Source organism: Chaetodon auriga, chromosome 16 (genome assembly GCF_051107435.1).
Source record: "Chaetodon auriga isolate fChaAug3 chromosome 16, fChaAug3.hap1, whole genome shotgun sequence".
NCBI lineage: Eukaryota > Metazoa > Chordata > Actinopteri > Chaetodontiformes > Chaetodontidae > Chaetodon > Chaetodon auriga.
In genome coordinates this window covers 4,246,633-4,265,931 of record NC_135089.1, presented here as the reverse complement: position 1 = coordinate 4,265,931, position 19,299 = coordinate 4,246,633, and the positions used below count along the sequence as shown (strand labels likewise).

The following is a 19,299-nucleotide window of genomic DNA, read 5'->3' as shown; positions in this document are numbered from 1 at the left end:
CGCTCTTGCATCTCTGGTTTAGGAAAGACAAAGGAGATACAATCCTGCACGTTTTAAATTCAGAGTATTGCTCTTACTAGAGGACCATGCATCCATGTGAGAAATGTACATCTTGAGAGGCCTGCCCTGCCTAGTTACAGCACCTAAGCCAAGATTGCAAAATCATCTTTAAAATTGATCTACCAATAAAGTACAAATAAAGAACAGAAGGAGACATTTTTCATCACTCTTGCAGTCCAAATGATGCCCCAAATCCCTCCCACCTCACTCAGGTGAAAAATCAAGTCTGGTTTCTTCTTTGGTTTTGTTGTTGTTGGTGGTGGTGGCTTTTTGTCTTTTGGGGGGGCAGGGCGGTTAAGGCTTTGAACCCTCTGCTGCTCTGTGGTTATCTATATATGAGATTGCATAAATAAGAGCAAAGAGGAAAAGGCCAGAAGCAGCACTGCTACAAAGCTCCAGTGGTTTTATTTTATGTTGGTTTTAATAGCTGAATGGGTCTGGGGGGGCACTGCACTGACACCAGTGAGCACACCCAGGGTTTTTAATCAGCCTTTAAAATAAATAAACCATGACTGCATCCCCTGCTCTATCTTTCAATACAAGGCAAATGGCCTACAGTAATCAGATCAATTGATATATTAGCAAAGATAAGATCTTAATACATTTTAAGTGTGGGGGGATGATAGTAGAGTGGGGTAGGGAGATATTTATTACAGACAAGATGAATGGAGAAAACAAGCTAACTGCAATAGAGGGGCAGTGGGGGGAACATGGCGCCAAAGCAAACTCAAATAAACAACATGAAATCGACCATTTGGCTTCCACATGATGATTCCTTTGCTCTGTAGCAGTAACTCATTAACAGCGGAACTGGAATCCATATTCTAGCTCTGTGTTAAGACATGGCTTCAGGGAGGGAACTTGAGGATGCTCACAGTCTGTAAATAATAGATGCAGTTTAGGGAGTTAGAGTCTGACACACACATAGTGGATGTGTCGGGAAGTGAACGGAGGAAAAATGAAAAGGTGGTTTGATCAATCATGGAGGGCTGAAAAAAACATTCTCCGTTTGGGGGGCTGTTTCGTACCCTTCCTTGAAACTGCTTTTATTTTCAAAAAACTGAACATGAAAAGCATCTCACACTTGTTTATCCAAAATCCTCACGAGGCAATGTCATTTGAAACAACAGAAGGCTGAAATTATTGGAAAATACCCTCAAGATCGGATCAAAGCTGAAACACAAAGTCTTCAAATCTCTCCCCGGGAGATGGAGATAGAGACTTGAGAGTCTCTTTCCTTTGTTTAAATGAATGGTTCTTGAATGATAATTCAAATCCCAAATGAATTCAATGTAATTGTGAGCGAAAGAGAAAGATGCTGCCTTCAACTGGCTCAATGACAACATCACTAGAGTTTTCACATTGAGAGCCAGTCATCGTACTGCCATTACGTCATTTATGTTGGTATATTTATTATATTTCACAAAGGCTTCAATAAAACACTGTTTTGATACTAACTCTCAGGTATTATATTGGAAATAATAACAAACCATGTCAAAGGATACCCAGCCTTTGTATTTGATAACTTGTAACACCAGCAGATTAGAGGTTTGGAGGCAAAACACAACAGAAACTAGTGCTTTTAACTTTCTAAGTATGATGTACCAGTCTGCACCCTTTGCTGTGATTTACTGCCTGATATGAACATCACTCTCAAACGCTTTCTGTGCTTGTTTACTAATGTTAAGCTTCCCAAGACTACTACTGGTTGACTACGAGATGTCAAATTCTGCCTACTTACATCCGTTACACTTTTCATTCTGAGGATATTTCCTGGTTCAGATTACAGAGTCAATTGCATTTTCAGACACCTGAGTGCAGATATTTGCAGCAATTGAAACAGTTTTCATCTGCCTGAACGAACCAAACTGGTGGGGCAGAAGCTGTAGGGAAGGAGCAGGGAAAGGGCATCACATTAGTGGATGACAGGGTAATTCCCATCACAAGGGTTGAGGGATGCCAGACTCTCCTGCTCACTGCAGTCAACCTGCAGGCCTGGATCGATTCTCAGAGAGAAGCAAGAAAAGAGGAGAATGAGATGGGGAAGCCATCCAGTCGGCCCCTATATCCCTCAGTCTATCAATACCATTTGTCACCTGTCATGGCCTTGCCTCCACCAACCCTCTGTCTTGTCCTGAACACGTTATTCATTCTGACGTTTCCATACTGGCGGACAAACCTGGCTGCAGCATCTGCTTCTCAACCTTAAGACAAATCACCTGAGAGATTCTGACTGATGGATGGTTTCCTGAAAACTGTGAAGAGCGGGATTTCCCAACCCTCGACAACAGCTCTGCGTCAATTTATCATAATCACCATAAATATTAAGAGGCATTGTGTTAACAAAAAAGGGAAAAAGGCAACCAGGACGAGAGTATTTCAGTTTGGATTCACCCTGAAGCCTAAGAACACACCTCCATTACTTTCTGCCAACACTCTCAACACTTCTGCAATCTAACGCTACAGGACCTTCATCTGATTAAAACAGAATATGTGTACATAAGTACCATGAAAAACAGTCACCTCCAAGTGAAAATGGCTTATATGTTATTACCAGTGTAATACCGTTCTGTATTCAGCTCATTTAAGCAGAATGCATAGTTAATGTGCAGGCATATCAGTCATATTTATATAGTGATGAGAGAAGTGCAGACAATAAGCCTGATTCCCAGCATTTCAACGACAGCTCCAGACATGTCATCTGATTTATCAAAGCAAGAGGAGACACAGAGGGCCTGGAATGATAAAATGGCTGAGGAGTGTCAATGAAGGTGGGATGAGACACTGGGAGAGTAATGAAACACTTAAGGAAGGAGGTACTGTTGTAAAAATGATGAAAGAGAAGACAAATTATAAAGAGATCTACCAGGACAAATGCCTTGCACACTCCTATCATGCATGACTTCAGTTTGCTCAGAGTTGGAACTGCTCTCTGTGGGAGATGTTGAGACAAAAACTTTGTGACTTTCAACATATTTTTTAAACTTTAGTTGGAACATCATCAAGCTAACAAAGGATCAGGGTTCTTGTACAGCAGATTTTTGACTGTAAAAAAGCTTAACTGACTCAACTTGACTGGTCAAGTTGGGACAAACTCCTAAAAATAAGGAATATGTCAGTCCTAACCTCAAAATTCTTGGGCTTTTCATCTAACAGTAAGTCACAATGTATTTGAATGCTAAAAAGGTGTGAAATTAGAGGCATATGGTCCCTCAGTCACTAACAACTACTCACAGTCAGAGAGCTCCTAGAGGTATGCCTTATTGCTTCAGTTTTTTGGAAAAACTACAACAATAATGAACATATTTGCAAGCAGGTGAGTTAGTAAGAAACCAATGAGCTGAACAAAAATTGAAAACAATCCAATGATACCGGCCATGATGATAGAAATGCCGTTTGTGAGTCACTTGAAATATCTCAGCCATCTCTCAGAGTTACTAATCATCACAAAAATAGCTCTTTAAACCCTACTTTGCTCAAGAGTTCACCAAGTGTACATGGAATAATAACAAACTTTATTTGTATGGCACTTTTCATACAGGACTTGCAGCTCAAAGTGCTTTACAACAAAGAAATCACATACACCAAGTGAGTGCTTCACATAGCAAAGACACTGGCACTGACATCACTGGTCATGAAGGCTGGTCAAAGGGCAATTTTTGGAAAGTGTGGGGGAGGTTCTGGACTCCATGTAGTTTGCCTCATGCCTCAGTCGAATGACTCAACATCCTGTATAAACACCTAGAACGTCCTGGCACACATGCCAGACTTTTACTTTTGGATTTGTCATCAGTGTTAAATTCTATCCAGTCACATGTTTTAGCTCAGAAATTCAGCCTGCTCCATCAAGACGAAGGTGAGTTATTGACATTTGCAGAACATGATAACTAACTTGGAACAGTCATTGATAATAACCTGGAATTTGATGCAAATTCAGATGTAGTCTGTAGCAGTGTTTCCATCAATGTATTTTTGTGCACATTTTGAGGTATCACATTAGAAAAGGTTGATGGAAACAGTGAAAATTGAAAAAAAACTTGCTCAATTGCACAAAAAATGTTATTATGTTTGCTTGAGTCATATGTAATTTAGCATTCCAGAGATTTTTACGTTGTAATATTGTAGTGTTCTGTTTATTGTATGCACAGGAAACATTTCTGTACTTCTTGTTTTTGTACTTTCGGTTTTGTATTTGTGTTGTTTTCTATCTTGGCTCCCTGACTGCAAGTCAAGTTTCCCATCTGGGATAATAAAATGACTGAACTGAACTGGTATTAAACTTCAACTGAAATTAAATTGCCTTGTTTTTGTCTGCCGCAGCATACATATTTGCTCTGTAACTCACTTGTCTTGTGTTTGTCTTGTGTCCTTTCAGGAAAAATAAGAAGCCAAAAGGGAGAAACTGATATAACATATTTTTGGTTTCATGGTGGCACCCCTAGTTTTGCATTAATTCCACAGAAAACCATTCTGTATCCGTCTACACAGATGAAGACCTTATTTCCATAAAGCCAATCAAATCTAAAGCAGTACAAAAGCGTTCTATCATAGGCAGAACAGACACTGAGGCAGACAGCAACCTGCTACACAACAGCCCACTTTAGCTTTCCTGCTAAAGTTAGCTTCTCATGTAACAGGCACTGCTGCATGATCAACCTGATGGTTTTACTTTTCTGTCAACTATCATCAGGAGCAGGGAGAGGTGTCAGGAGAAAAAAGCTGATAAATACCAGGTGTGCCAGCTGATTGCTGAGGCTGAACGTCAACACATGTTAACACCCAACGCTGTCAACATCATGCAAACAGCTGCAGTTCCTCTTAGCTTTTAAACCAATATTCAAGGAAGGCTTTTAACTGCTGATGGCTAACTCTTATTTAAGAAGTAGCATCTCTCAATATTGAACCTCACCCTTTATTTCTGTGTTTTTGAATATTGTCTATAGATGATTCTCCTATTCATGAGTTGAACTGTGAATATATTGTATATGTTGTATTGTGTTTTTTAAGGTTAAACCTAACCTTTCATATTGTCATAAACATACTGTCTGGAGTTTGAAGGTTTAGTACATTGGAGTTGCCCAACCTGGGGAGAATTTTCCCTTTTGGGGATAATAAACTGTATCTCATGTGAGACATTTAATCTAACCTGTATTCTATATAAATCTCCACTGAATTAGTTCAAGCACCAAAAATAGCACCTTATTACAAAAAGAGAGCTGAAAAAAATAAATTAACACAAATCTGACCATGTTATAACACCAAATGAAGAGCAGACAGGGAGCTGCGCGGTCATTAACTGCTAATGCACTATGACGATTACTTTCTTCTGACATTTATATCGTGGTAGCTTGTATTTTTTATGTGCAATCTTTGTCTTAAATGTCACTCCACATTCTTTTCTTTAGGAGCCTGTTTAATGGATTAAATGTTCAGTGTGTGGGGTTTAGGAGGATCGATTGGCAGAAATGGAATATGATATTCATAATTGTGTTTTCATGAGCGTATTATCACCTGAAAATAAGTCTTCCACAGAGTCTGCCATATTGCACTGCCATGTTGCCAAGACCTGACAACTCATGCACCGGCTCTAGAGAAGGCCTTTGGCATTTTTAGCAGCCACCCTACACAACAGTGTGATGAGGGGTATTGACTTGGCTGTCATCTGCAACCTCACCACGACATGCCACTAAATCCTACACACTGATCCTTTAACATATGTCTTTAGCAAAGTTTTCTTAAACATGTCCAAATCGTTCGTTTTCCACGTCAGAGTTCAATTGCGGTCTTACGGTACATTTACTAGTTATTGCATTAATAATAATAAGAAGAAGAAAAAGAAGAAGAAGAAGAAGAAGAAGAAGAAGAAGAAGAATGAGTATCTCTATACTGTGATTTGTTTTCTGAACCAGTTCTCCCTCTGAAAGGTGAGCTTACGGAAAGCACCTAGAAGACCATCTCTGTCACTGATTGCAGGCTGAGCTGCTGCCTCGGTAAATCAGGTGGTAATTTCAGGCAGATTGTTAACACAAATTGAATTAGTGCAGCACAAATTTGTTCCACAAATTCAGGTACATAAATCTGGCTCTTAGTAAAACCTTATAATTTGGGGCATAGGGGGATTCACTACTGCATTTATATCAGTCAACAATGCATTTGCTAGCAAATTTGTTTAAACATCTAGATTGCTGTTACTATTTAATTAGTAAATTGACATTGAATTCATACTGTAAATGTTTGTCCTTACTACTCACTATACTAACACTATGAGATTACGAAGAAAACTTTTGGAGCAACACACACATACACAGGCAGATATTAGCAGAAATGCAACTGGAAAGTGGTTTTATTTCATTTACAATATTTTTTAGTTTTAAGGACATTTCTAATATTTCATCAGGGTAAAAGGCAAAAGGTGCTTACATCATGTACCTTTATGTGACTACTTTCAGGAGAAGTGACAAGATTACATAATTACTCAAGCATCAGTAACTCAGATAAATCAAACCATTTCACGGCGCTTCACATCTAAGATCAGAAGATGCTTGTTTTTTAATCAGTGGCATATAAATCAGCCACAACACTGATGGAGAGGGAAGTGACATGGAAGAGGCCCATGTCTGTCTACAGCTGAAGAAGCAGATGCCTAATGTGTAGGTGCCAATGTATTCAAAACATGTCTTTGGTTCAGCCTTTATCACATCTTATCTCTGTTAATATGGCAAATTTCCAACCTCTGTCAAGTGTAAACACACATGATAATTACAATTTTTCTGCTTTGTTTTTTTACATTTTCATTTTTGAATTGAACTGTACATAAAAACAACAACAACATCCTTATTTACTATCAGTAAGCAGTAAGTAGGATTTATCGAGGGAAAACTTAGTTAATGGCCTTGTAGTTGTAGAATATGGTCAAGCAGAGTAAGGCATTAATAAGTGCTTTACAGTGCTTTACAATCAGAGTCAAAATGCTCATTCAATATATGTTTCCTATTAAGAAACGAGTTATGGGTGAATGTGTCTACCTTAATATAAAAAGTTACCTATATTATAATTTGAAATTCCATTTTCGGAGCCTGTTACAAGAGAGAAACAGAAAAAAATGAAAATATTCATATTCCAAACTGAGGTTTTGAAGTTGATTACATGATGGTTAATCTGATTACAGCCGTAGATGACAACATGATTTACAGCTCAATCTGCAAATTGGATTACGCTGTTTGACACGTTCCTCGAAAGACTTTGGAATCAACGCAATCAAAAGAAATTGAGGGCAGATCACGTTACACAGCTGGACTAATAAGGTATTTTATTATTCCAATTTTAAGCAGGTCCTTGGGGCCCAATCACAAGGAGCACATTTTGGAGGCGCGCTGCACTGCCTTTTTTGTCGAAAGCTACAATTTACAATTACATAGTGCGGTGCGCTTTTTTATTGTTGCTAGGCAACTACTGACTCACGCTTCTGATTTTGCTGAGATGTAAACAAAGATCTGGACCTTTTATTTTATGATATCAACTTTCATTTACTTTATGATATCCATGGGTAGACAGATCGATCCATCGATGGACATAGACACAGAGATATAGCTATAGATATATAGATATACACTGTACTGATTGAGGGTGAGTTGCTGCTCCCAAATTATACACTGGATACAGGGAAATGGAGATTCATTCTCCTTCTCTGCCCTCCTTTCTTTCTCTCAATTTATCCAATTAGACAATGAGGAAAAAATACGTCAGCCGCTTTTCTGCCCTGAGTTCAAGTTTTTTCAACTCAAGGCGTTCAGAGCACTACAGAGGTGCCCAGGGCGTCTAAAACACAAGGCGCCCAGGGCACATATGTAACTGGAAAAAGATGCCTCTCTCTGCAAAAACTGTGCTCTGTCTGATCAGGCCCTTAAGCAGTTATCTGTAATAGATTACGCTGTTAACAGACCTGACCACACTAAGGTACAATAACTCAAACCAAACACATTATAGATGCACTGTCCACACACTCTCTTCTGTTTCCTGTTGTTTTCTCTCTCCATCTTCCGTTGTTTCAGGCCTCCAGCCCACCAGAGCTGAGAGTGATTGGATCAGACATCAGCATGCCTGTTTCTCACAGCACAGTCACAGCAAAAAACAAAGAGGCACATTGCACGGATAATCATGTATGCAGCTGCGCACATGCACAAGCTGGGAAAACACGTACGTACCACACACATACACACACCACTACATAATGAAAAAGGCATAAATATCCAGTAGATTTGGAGGCTTTTTAGCCACTTGGCATGACCCCTGGGTAAATCAGCATTTCACATTTAAAGGGGAGTATCATCCAATTTAAAAATTCTCCATTTCACTCGTATATCCAAAGATAGCCCAGTCAGTGATGGTGAGCATCAAAGCACAGAACAGAAACCGTCACAGTATGAAAACCCCAGAGGTTCTCATTTAACACTAAATTAGAGACGGACTTTAGAGTGTCATGTTATGTTTGAGTGTGCAGTAACATGTCAGTAATAATAGAAATACAGCAGAATCACAGATCCTGCATCTGTGTCATTCCTTATTCTGTGTCACGATGGCTGGAATTCCCTTGTTTGTTCATTTACTATTTGCTACATAATAAACACTCAGTGGGTCACCCCATAGTGTGTGGACTCTTCATGAATCATCATTTTGCTTCATCACTGATAAGCACATTTTTGCTTTCTTTGCATGTCAGCTCGACTTTTAGCTCATCCTTCTCCTGATAGCGTTTTTCAATGTGTTTAGTTACAGTAGTTCTCGATGGCATAACATACTCGGGCTTCAGATACTGAACTAGCTCTATGAATCCCTCCCCCACTACTACTCTGACTGGCAGCATATGGTTCTCTAATCATTTGGCATGGGTGATCGGACCAGAGTGTATCACACTGTGTGTGTTAATGCAAATTAACCGATAGGCCGACAAGAACAACACAGCCGAACAAAAATATTCTCAGTGATTAATCATTGAATCTTTAGTCTGTACCACAGAGAAAAAAATGACTCTCACTCTTCCTTTTAGTTCTGTTCCATTTTTTGTTTATACTGGCTTTTTTACAAAGCTCTGTAAACAAAGTCATGTAGACTGACAGGTACCTCATTGATCGGACAATTTGTGGTGACTGCCAACTTGCATAATCAGTGATATAATGATCAAACTCTGGCTACTAACAGCAGCTCAAGTAGCAGTTTACTGCATCTTATATGTTTATTTATCTACTCTCACAAAAAAGAAGCAATTGTGAGCATTATTAGGTAAGACTGCATCTCGACCTAACTTGAAATAATGACAAACAGGCTGAAACTGGGAAAAACAGACGTCTTTAGTTACCACAGTTACCACATTTACATAATTATGAGTCGTTTGTACAGATAAATTATCATATGACTGCTTTCTTTACAGTTCACAGCCAAGATGGATTTATAGTTTAGCTTTTACAATGATGCTAAAATCCAAAATCTACTGACATGAAAAGCTGTGGTTGGCCTGCTTTACACCACAAACAAACCACACAGGAGTCTGTTTGAACTGAGACTCATCTTTCCAGACTGTCTCTGTCCAGGTGTTTATTCCACACAAGAGTTCGGCCGACAGCGTTCACACCAGCCCAAGCAAACCAAAATGTCAAACATGTCTTAGATGTGCAAGGCTTCAACAGAGGCAGCAGAGAGACAGATAAAGGGATATGAATAAGTGGTAGGAAGGGTGTTAATTTGCCCCAGACTAACATTGATCAGTGATGTAATCTACTAGCTTAGCAGTTGAGATGCACTGATTGCAATTTACTTGTCAGATTCCAATTTTCTAAAAGTCTGACCTGCTGATCGATCGATTTTGGCCAATTCCAACTATAACTGATAGCATACACGAGCATTTGTGTGTGTGTGTGTGTGTGTGTGTGTGTGTGTGTGTGTGTGTGTGTGTGTGTGTGTGCATGTGTGAAGTAGATCCTCAAAGGCCCACCCACACTGAAACACACTGCCAGGAGCCAAAAAGAGGAGACAAAACTCTCAGGAAGCACAAGTTTCCATGATGAAAACCAGCTGAATTCCGGTCACCAGCCGATCAATCTGAGTATCTCTACTTAGTAATACAAGGTGGTGGAAGAGGTAGATGTAAGTGTAGAGTAGTAGATCTGCAGTTCTTTGGTTTGATGTACCAATGAACTTCATACATCCTTTTACTAATTTTGTGTGGCATAAGGACAGCATTAATGGATATTTATAGAAAAATACCCTCTGTTGTAATGGGGTCATAATCAATTGGTAGACTAATAAAGTGACTGCACACATTATTTAATAACTTCAAAAAGTGGATTTGGTGGTGTGGTGCTTTTGGAGGAAGTAATGATACTATTTAATTTCATCTTAAACGGTACATGCAAGAAGATCTAGATATTTAGATTCAGCCAGGGAGTTATTCTGGACATGGCCGATGTGTCATAGTTTTCTCTATGCTACATCTGAATGGCAGCAGTGAATTTTACATGAGAGATAAACAGATTAGAGGAATGACACATTATAAACTGCACAAGAGATTCCACTTGGTTGCATTGCCCTTCAAGAATTTGAAATTCCTGCACTTGTTTTGCACCTAAACTACAGAGATTAGATGGGAATATAAGAGGTCAAAAAATGAATGTACTGGATATATTGCAGAAAAAAAGGACTTTCACAGTCTTAACAAGTTTTTGGTGAAGACATAGGCATGAGACAAATAGAGTGGGTGAGAAAAAGCAAGATAAGTCAGTCATTTCCTTTTGGGTCTGTGCTCAGATGTTTTCATTATTTCTTTCACCGTATCTTAACTGACATTTTCGATCAATGCAGTTTCACACAGCTGCTTTCAGTGTTGATAACCACTCTGACAGCACAAGCGTTAGAAAATATGGAAATTTGTGTTTTATAAAACTTTCAGCCAGTACACAAGCTCTCAGACAATATATCTTCTCATCTGTCTCCATTTTTGTTTTTTTTTCACTGAGGTGAGAAAAAGAAATACCTTTCAGGAAATTAGCTCTCTTCTACCTGCAGTAATGTGCCAGTGAATAAGCAGTTTTATTTCTGCATGTTATGTATTATGCATTACGCAATTTTCTATAGAAGTGGTGCTGTGGCGGCAAACACACACAGGGCTTGAAAAAATGTAAACACTAAGGAGTCATCACCCCATGGCCACTCAAACAAAAGGTACAACTGCAACACAATTATTTAAATTGCCTGATCTAAATATCAAAATTTTAGCAGTAGCTAAAAAGTGCTGCATACCGTAATTTACATACCGATACTTGAGAGTTACAAATAATCCAAGGTCTACAAAATACTCCATTAGAAATGCTTCTACACATAAGACTGCTACAAAGTTGACAAGGCTGTCTTCTTGTTATTCTACTTTTTATTTCATTCCTGTGGTGGAAACTTTTGGTCAAAGCATATAAACAATTTCACAACACACAGCTGCCAAAACATTGTTCCGACACATCACTTTCCACAAAAGAGGCCTCACATTCAGACATCTTATCCTGGAAATGCAGTTTTAATTTTATTGGAGTATCAATAATTTAGGCTTTGAGGGCTTTTTTTTTTCCATTCTCAGCCTCGCTGTCATGCTAAAATGAGATTCTGCTATTGTGCTGCATCTTGCACCAAAACAGCCTGCGTTATGCACAAGTATAATTGCTAGAATGGCATCACTGATTAAAAGCTATGGGTGGATGCTTGCACACACCTCCAAGTCACCATTTAGTAGTGTGATTAATTCACTCAGAGGAGCCAATATTCAATTCTAAGACCAGAAGACACCGAGAGTAAACAAAGACGCGCAGGGAGAGAGAGTGAGGTGAATAGAAAATAAATAAACAGAGGAATAAAACAAAATAGGACATACACATGGCTTATTGCTCAGTATCACATTCAGTGGGGACTGAGAGAGTAGCCGCTGGTATCTCTTCAGTCTGCTCATTATTATCTTGCTGCTGCCTCTATCTGTATTATTCATCGGTCTGCCCAGGCTCTACGCTGTCTCAGACCCTGGGTGGGTGCTGTGCCGCGGGTGCTAATTGGCAAATGGTCTGATCGTAATCCCGTCTCTGATCCGCCTTTTCCGTCACTGAGTCAGTGCTGCTGCCCAAAGCTGATGAGATAACCATTTAAGCGACTCATGCGACCAGGATCGATCCATGCTCGCATCGCTGTGTCTCAACAGGTCAGCTAACGTTTATTCACATTTCCGCTGATTTTCACGGATGAGGCAGTGTCGGGATGAAACAGCGACAGTGAGCTGAGCCGCCTGCTGTGTGCTGGATGGGTTACATGGTGAGAGGCTGTGCCTGTTTAAACACCGTAGCACTGGTCTACTGGACCACAACATCAGTGGAAACACCAGACAGGCTCAATCTTACTGAGAAGAAGCAATAACAAGCACACCATGGCAAGCATAAGGCTGGTGTTATTCTATATTTTTTTTTACTCTTAACAAATCCCATGAAAACAATACCTTCTGAAATCTTTAGCCTGTCGGAGGCACTCAACCCTGACTCTATTTGTTGCTATGGAAAATGTAAATCTTGAAAACCAGGTGACACGTGCATGCTTCTTTTTTCATTTTTCCATTAGATAGTATAGTGTCGTGAGGCAGATAGGAAATGTGGGGAGAGAGGGGGATGACATGCGACAAAGGTCTACGGCCAGATTCAAAGCAGACCTTACCAAGAATGCATTGGACCTCTAGGCCACCATGACACTCCTCCTCCTGTAGTTCAATTTTTAAAAAAAGGCATGAAAACAAGACACGACAGGTCATGACACCGATATCTATGGTTTTCTATATAAGCCAACACACCATCAGTGTGAAAAAGTCAGTCCACTGTGATATTCCCAGACGCTGATACACTTCAAAGCTCCAGGAAAGCAGCACATTTATCAAATTCAGTCCCTGGATTGGCACATCCTGGCTATTGCACTGCCTCCACTACCTCTAAAAATTAAGATGAACAGAGTTTGTGCTACAAGCGTCAGTTGATGTGGATCGAATGACGTTACCCTCCCAGACACAGTCATTGTGTATTCCACATAATGAATATAAAACTTTAAAATGTCCTAAAACAGCAGGGCTCTGCAGTTTTTAGCAAACGTTACTCTAATAGGAATAGTTAGTGCATTGGATGGAGATTATTTTCAGCCACAAATCTGGTGTTCTGGTGACTCTATTCTGGTGAATATTTATGGCAACTGGGTGATGTGTTTGGACCCAAAATAAAAATAAGCTAGTATCCATGTTCCTGATAATGAAGAAAAGTGTCACCCACAATTGTGTGGTTAACTCATTTTTGGACAAGAATGGAGCTCTAACCCACAGTGAAATTCATTCAATTAATAATTCATTGTCGGTCTGGTGTTTTCATTAGTTGTCAAGAGACAAAATATAGAATATATGCCTTTTCCTTTGCAGAGTGCTAACAGAGAATTATTGCCGAGCAGCAGTTTGTTGACACATTTACAGCTGTTCTGCAAGCAGCTGCACTTCCAACTGGCATCAAAAGTTTTCACATTATTATTTCACATTCACCACAACACTGGGGAATAGGATATTTGCTCTTTTCAAAAAACACAACAGTAAACTCCACTACTGCTCACATAAATTGCCACCTACTGGGACTGCAAAGAGAACATGGCGACACAAGTTAAATGTTCCCTAAAATTCTGCCTTCCAGCTGAGCAGTGATAATAAACTGGAATGAAGATAAATCTGTTGATTCTGACTGTTGTTTGAAGACAAAATAGTGAAGAAGCAACTGATTTCCACGATGGAGAAAACACAGACGGAATCGCAGAATTTGATCATAAAAATGGAATAAACTGTTAAATGTGGAATATGGTGGAAATTGCATAAATGTTAATGCAATTTAGAAAAAACTGGGTTTTCTCTACCATTGTAAGCATTTCTTTTCACAGTGCCTAAGTGAAATGAATAGGGGAAAAAAAAACATGCTGCTATGTTCCTATGTCTCACACACACACACACACACACACACACACACACACACACACACACACACACACACACGTCAAAAAAGCCCTCTGAGAGCATTGCCTCCGTCAGACCCACAGTCACAGTATGTTCGAGCTGCACATGGAGGCTGTCCCTCAGATGATCCATTACAACAGATTGATTGATACTCGTTAAATTTTTTCTGATGACAAAATGTGCACAAATTGTAAAAGAGAAAATTCTGAATTTTTTTTCAATGAAAGACATGGAATTTGGTAAAAATTAAAACAGAATCTAGAGAAAAATCTGAATTAAAATTGGCAGCGACTCAGCTCCTCTTGCATGCTGTGAACACTGAGGAGACGAGAGAACATCACAAGGAGGAGGATGTGATCTCGAGTACCAAAAGTTAATTTCAATCAGCTCAGTTTTTTGGCACTTTTGATGCAGATTTCCATAAATAGGCATGTGGTCTGCACTCAAAGATCAGGACAGAGTTATTAATCTTTCAAAGGGAAGACAAGAGGGACAGACTGCTTTTGGTAATAGGCCATCATCACTTGTCATGTAGTTTTCCCTGGAAGATTGCTTTGGGGAAGGCAAGTTATTTTTGACATTACATCAGTGACCTAGATACAGTAAACACCTCAGGAACTGTCACTGTGTTAAAGTATGGACATTGCTGTATTAACTTGTTATACAACAATGCTGACTTGTAAGGGAAAAGGTTACAATCAAAAGGACAATTTACTTCTCCCCTCAAACTTTGATTGCTACTGTCCAAGCTAAGCAACCATAACTTGGCACAGTGTGCCTATCAAGCATTTGGATTCCCCACATGTTGAAGTGGTGTGCATGGAGCTGTGACAAAAGATATTCAACATTTAAAGAGTTGGGAGGGCGGCGCCTTTTTTTAGCGTTTCAAAAACCAAAAGAACAGAAACAAAGAGTAAGAAATGGAACGGAAACTATGTGGTTATCTGCTCTAAGGTGCAGTCCTTAGCATGTCTGGCAAACTAGACTAGCAATACCTACAGTGGTAAACAAGTGTTAATTAAAAGGCCAAAGAGCACATCATAAACTAACAACATGGGTTTGTGGGGTTACAGGTTAGTGTTTCCTCCCTGTGTGCAATGAGAGTTTAGGCTAACATTAATGGCTCTGTCCCATTCCTAATTGGGCAAGTTTACACTCCAGCAACCCCAGTCAACTCATCAATTAGTCCTCATCCTAACCTTTTCTCCTGTGAGGTTAAAAATGAAACATACTGTGTAAGTATGGAAGTAAGCAGCCAAATAGGGTGATGCTGGAGCTAGAAATATGAATCTGATCTTATATTTCCCTTTTCATATTCAGAGCAATAATTGGTTCTACACTGCAAGCTAAGCTAATGATCAGTTCAGGAAAGCCACCACCCAGAAGCAGCAGCACAGGGATGTGTTTGGATAAACATCCGTTTTTATGTGAGGGATATACAATCCCATTATTCTGATAGAGAACGGGTATAACTTAGGACAAATCTCAAAGCTAAATCTCATGTGACCTGAACATTTCTTTACATGTCAAGACATCACTGGATCTTTCACAGGTAATGTCACAAAATATTTCAGGTCTTGAGGAATTCGGGTCTGTCATGTCATGGCCACAGCAGTGTCTTCGATAATTTCCCTTGTGTTTCGAAGTCTTCTCCTCCTCCCCTGCGTCTCCTGTGTTCCCCTGTCTGTGGTGTGGGCGTGGCGTCCTTCCTGTCTCCAGCCTCTGCTCCTCCTGCACATCTACCACCAATCAGCTCATCTCCTCTCTCAGCCTACAAATCTGCCATTCATCCATCACCTCTCCAGTATATCAACCCGGGCTCTTCTCCAATTCCTCGCCAGATCATTGCTTTAAGGGGTGTGAAAGTTTGGAATATCACGGTTCGACTGCAATTCTTGGGTGCCCAATGCGATTCAGAATTGATTCAAAACTATTTTCAATTTAAAATGAATTCTCAATGGAATGAATAGAAAAGAGGGCCTTTCTTCAGTCTCTTGCTCCTGTATACTGCATGTCTGGTGTCCTTAGTCAAGTGAAATACAATATGAAACATAACTGGCAATTAAGATGATTGATCCACAGCCTTTTCATTTTAAAATGTTAAAAGCATTAATATGTAAATTAATTTGAAAGTATCTTACAGTCTCCTACCTGCATGTGAATAACAAAATGAGGAAGAGTGCTCCGCTGACTGTTATCAACGTTATATCTCAGCAGCTTGTCTGCTGTACTGTTAGCTCCGGGGAAAGCCATCGTCATACAAGAGTTGTTGATGTGAAACAGACAAGCGGTTGTTTTCTTCATCTCAGTTGGTTTAAGTTGTTTACTGCCGCAGTGTGTGTTGGTCAGCCAGTCTCATTTGTTACTGATTGCATAGGAAGTTGAAAATGGTATCATCATGAAATCGAGGAACAAAAAATGCTGTCAACTTCTGTCTTTTTTGAAAATGAACTACAAGATTGCACTAGTATGCACACGCTGCAGACTGCCCGGATACTGCACTGCCCTCTCGAAGTTGAGTTCTGCTTGCTTCGTTCCATCAACATCACATTATTAATCCATATTCTCAAAATAGATCTTTGACATTTGTAAATAGATTCCACATTACTGGAGACACGAATCAAGACTCTTAGGTGAATCAATGTTTTCCCCCACGCCTAATTACTTGTGCATCTCTGCTTATTTTTGTGTTTAATTGCTAGATCGTACTGTCTTTTCCTTGTGCTCGGGCTCATTCCTCACCTGCCGGCCTGTCTGTCAGCTCACTTGCCTGCTATCTGCTTGCCTCGTAATCCCTGTGACATTCCTGCTTGCCCAAACCATTCCCTATCACACCTCTGCCACTTTCTCCAAATAAACTTTCTTAAACCTCATCTTATCTCCCATGTCAGTATCCTGTCCTTTGGTCCACCCTGCAACACTGTGACTGTTAGAGACTTCTACATGACTTCTAGATCAAATTTGTGGTTCTTCTTAATTTCAAATGTCAATTTGAGTTTCGTGTTTTGTTAATCTTCATATGTTTCTAGACTGAAATATCGTCTCATACTGATATAATGTCTTTGTGAAGGACAAGGCTTGTTATGGGAACACAAGAATAATTCATCACATATTCTCTCTGCTGTCACTGAACACTAACCAGTGATCCTTCATGTGCATTGATCTGAGTGGAAAAATACACACACAAACACACACACACACACACACACACACACAAAACACACATATATGATGAGACTGACAAAGCTGTTTTCATTGTAACACACAAAAAAATCACTGTGACATTCATGTCCAGATAACAAGTGAGTCACAGGAGCTAAACAAAAAACTGATCTAGAATCATTCTTACATCGGAGGCTTAAAGTCTATTTTCTTCTGTAGACAAACAATGCATGAATATGGAAATGCGCCAAGAACATACCTTGTGAATCTAGTGCATGAAAAAACTCGCACAGGCCATCTTGGCTATAAAAGACTACCTTGGTAATATATTTCAGCACAATAAAGGTATCAATGCCAAGTTCCAGTCATTTGCAGTCTGAGACCAGTAATATGCCCAAACAAACATGCAGAATTCAATTTGTCTCAAATTTCGATTTACCACATACATCAAAAGCTGTTGAAAGACCCCATTAAGCCAGAGGAAGTGGTGGCTGCAATGAGTGAGCTTTGAAACAATAAGGCCCCTGAGCCTGATGGCCTAACAGCAGAGTTTTATAAAGAATTCAGACTGTTTAATGGAGCCCATGTCTGTTGTGTTGGCTCAGTGTTTTGAAGAGGGTGTACTTCAAGGCTCAACAACGAAGTCTTCTATTTCTTTGATTCACAAAAAGAACAGACCAGCAGATGAGTGCTCTTCTTCCCAACCAATTTTGTTATGAAATCTAGAGAGGAAAATATGGGTGCAGCATCTCAAGGATGTGTTACCAAGGTTAGTGTCTGCAGACTGACTGAGTGTCTGGTTTTATACAAGGACGTAATTCATTCAATAATATATGGTGGTTACAAAATACCATATAATATCATACTAAAGCTAGAGACAAATATTTTTTGTCTCATTGGATGCAGACAAGGCTTTTGATGTCCTTGCTAACTTTGGACTTGGTGATAACTTCCTTCTCCTGTCTTTACACTTGACAGGGCACTGCAGAGGGCTGCCGACTATCAACATTCCTTTTTGCTTTGGCAGTACAGCTACTTGCAGAGGTATGCAGTACATATGCTGACATTGGGGACATTCAAACCACACAAAATATCATTGCATGCTGATGACATAGTATTCTACCAATGTAATCCTGCCAGGATTAATGTTCTACTATGCTTATTATGTCCATTTAAAATGGTCCCTATACTATTGTGTAAATCACTATGAAAGTTAAATAGTGATCTTGTAACTTTCCCTCTAGGCTCAAGACTAGAACTGTCCCACCTACAGTTTCTGCTGGAGAAGGACTGTTTAGCTGCTCCTACCATTAAACTGTACAAATTCTCTTGTCTCTGCAGATATATACAAGACTTGGGGAATTATGAATGGCTTTGCAAGTAAATACTACTTCTACTGTATTTAGTGGTGAGTAGGGATGTATACCGTGGACCGGTACTTTTCGGTAACGGTCCGTAATTGGGTCGGTACCAGGGTACCGTTAAGATTCTTGCCTAACGGTACTCTTATCAGTCCATTTTTTTTTTAATTTTTTTTTTTAAACTTTATTTTGGAGATTTTTATCTGCGTCTACCCAGCCGTCGCGTAATTACGTCACTGCCGCCATCTACAGGTGATGACACAGCGCCTCGTGAGCTCAGGCTGAGCCATCATGTCGGTAAGGGTCAAGCGCTCAAAAGTTTGGGCGTACTTTGTCAAAGTTAATGATAACGTGGCTCGATGCATTCTCTGTGAGAGAGAGGTTGCGTCCAAGGGGGGCAACACTAGCAATATGACCAAACACTTGGAGCGCGCTCATAACATGAAGCTAAAGCAGTGCGGCGTGTTCGATTGCTATAAGAAAGTTAGTCAAGTTAGCAGCCCGACGACGGCTAACGCTAAAGACTGCATCACCATGTCAGCGCCAGCGGCACCCGGCTTCGTTTCTGCGACGTCAAGTCACGGTAAGTTTGTTGTAAGTTTGTTAAGTTTGTAGTCATTAATATATACTGTATGTATGCCTTGTACAGGCTCCAGTATATTACCA

The 19,299-nt window shown here is 39.8% G+C and overlaps 1 protein-coding gene across 1 annotated transcript in view; it reads right to left on the bottom strand.

The window, feature by feature from the left end:
* asic2 (acid-sensing (proton-gated) ion channel 2) overlaps window positions 1–19,299 on the bottom strand; it is a 323,996-nt gene that overhangs the window by 276,018 nt on the left and 28,679 nt on the right. The window lies entirely within an intron of this gene.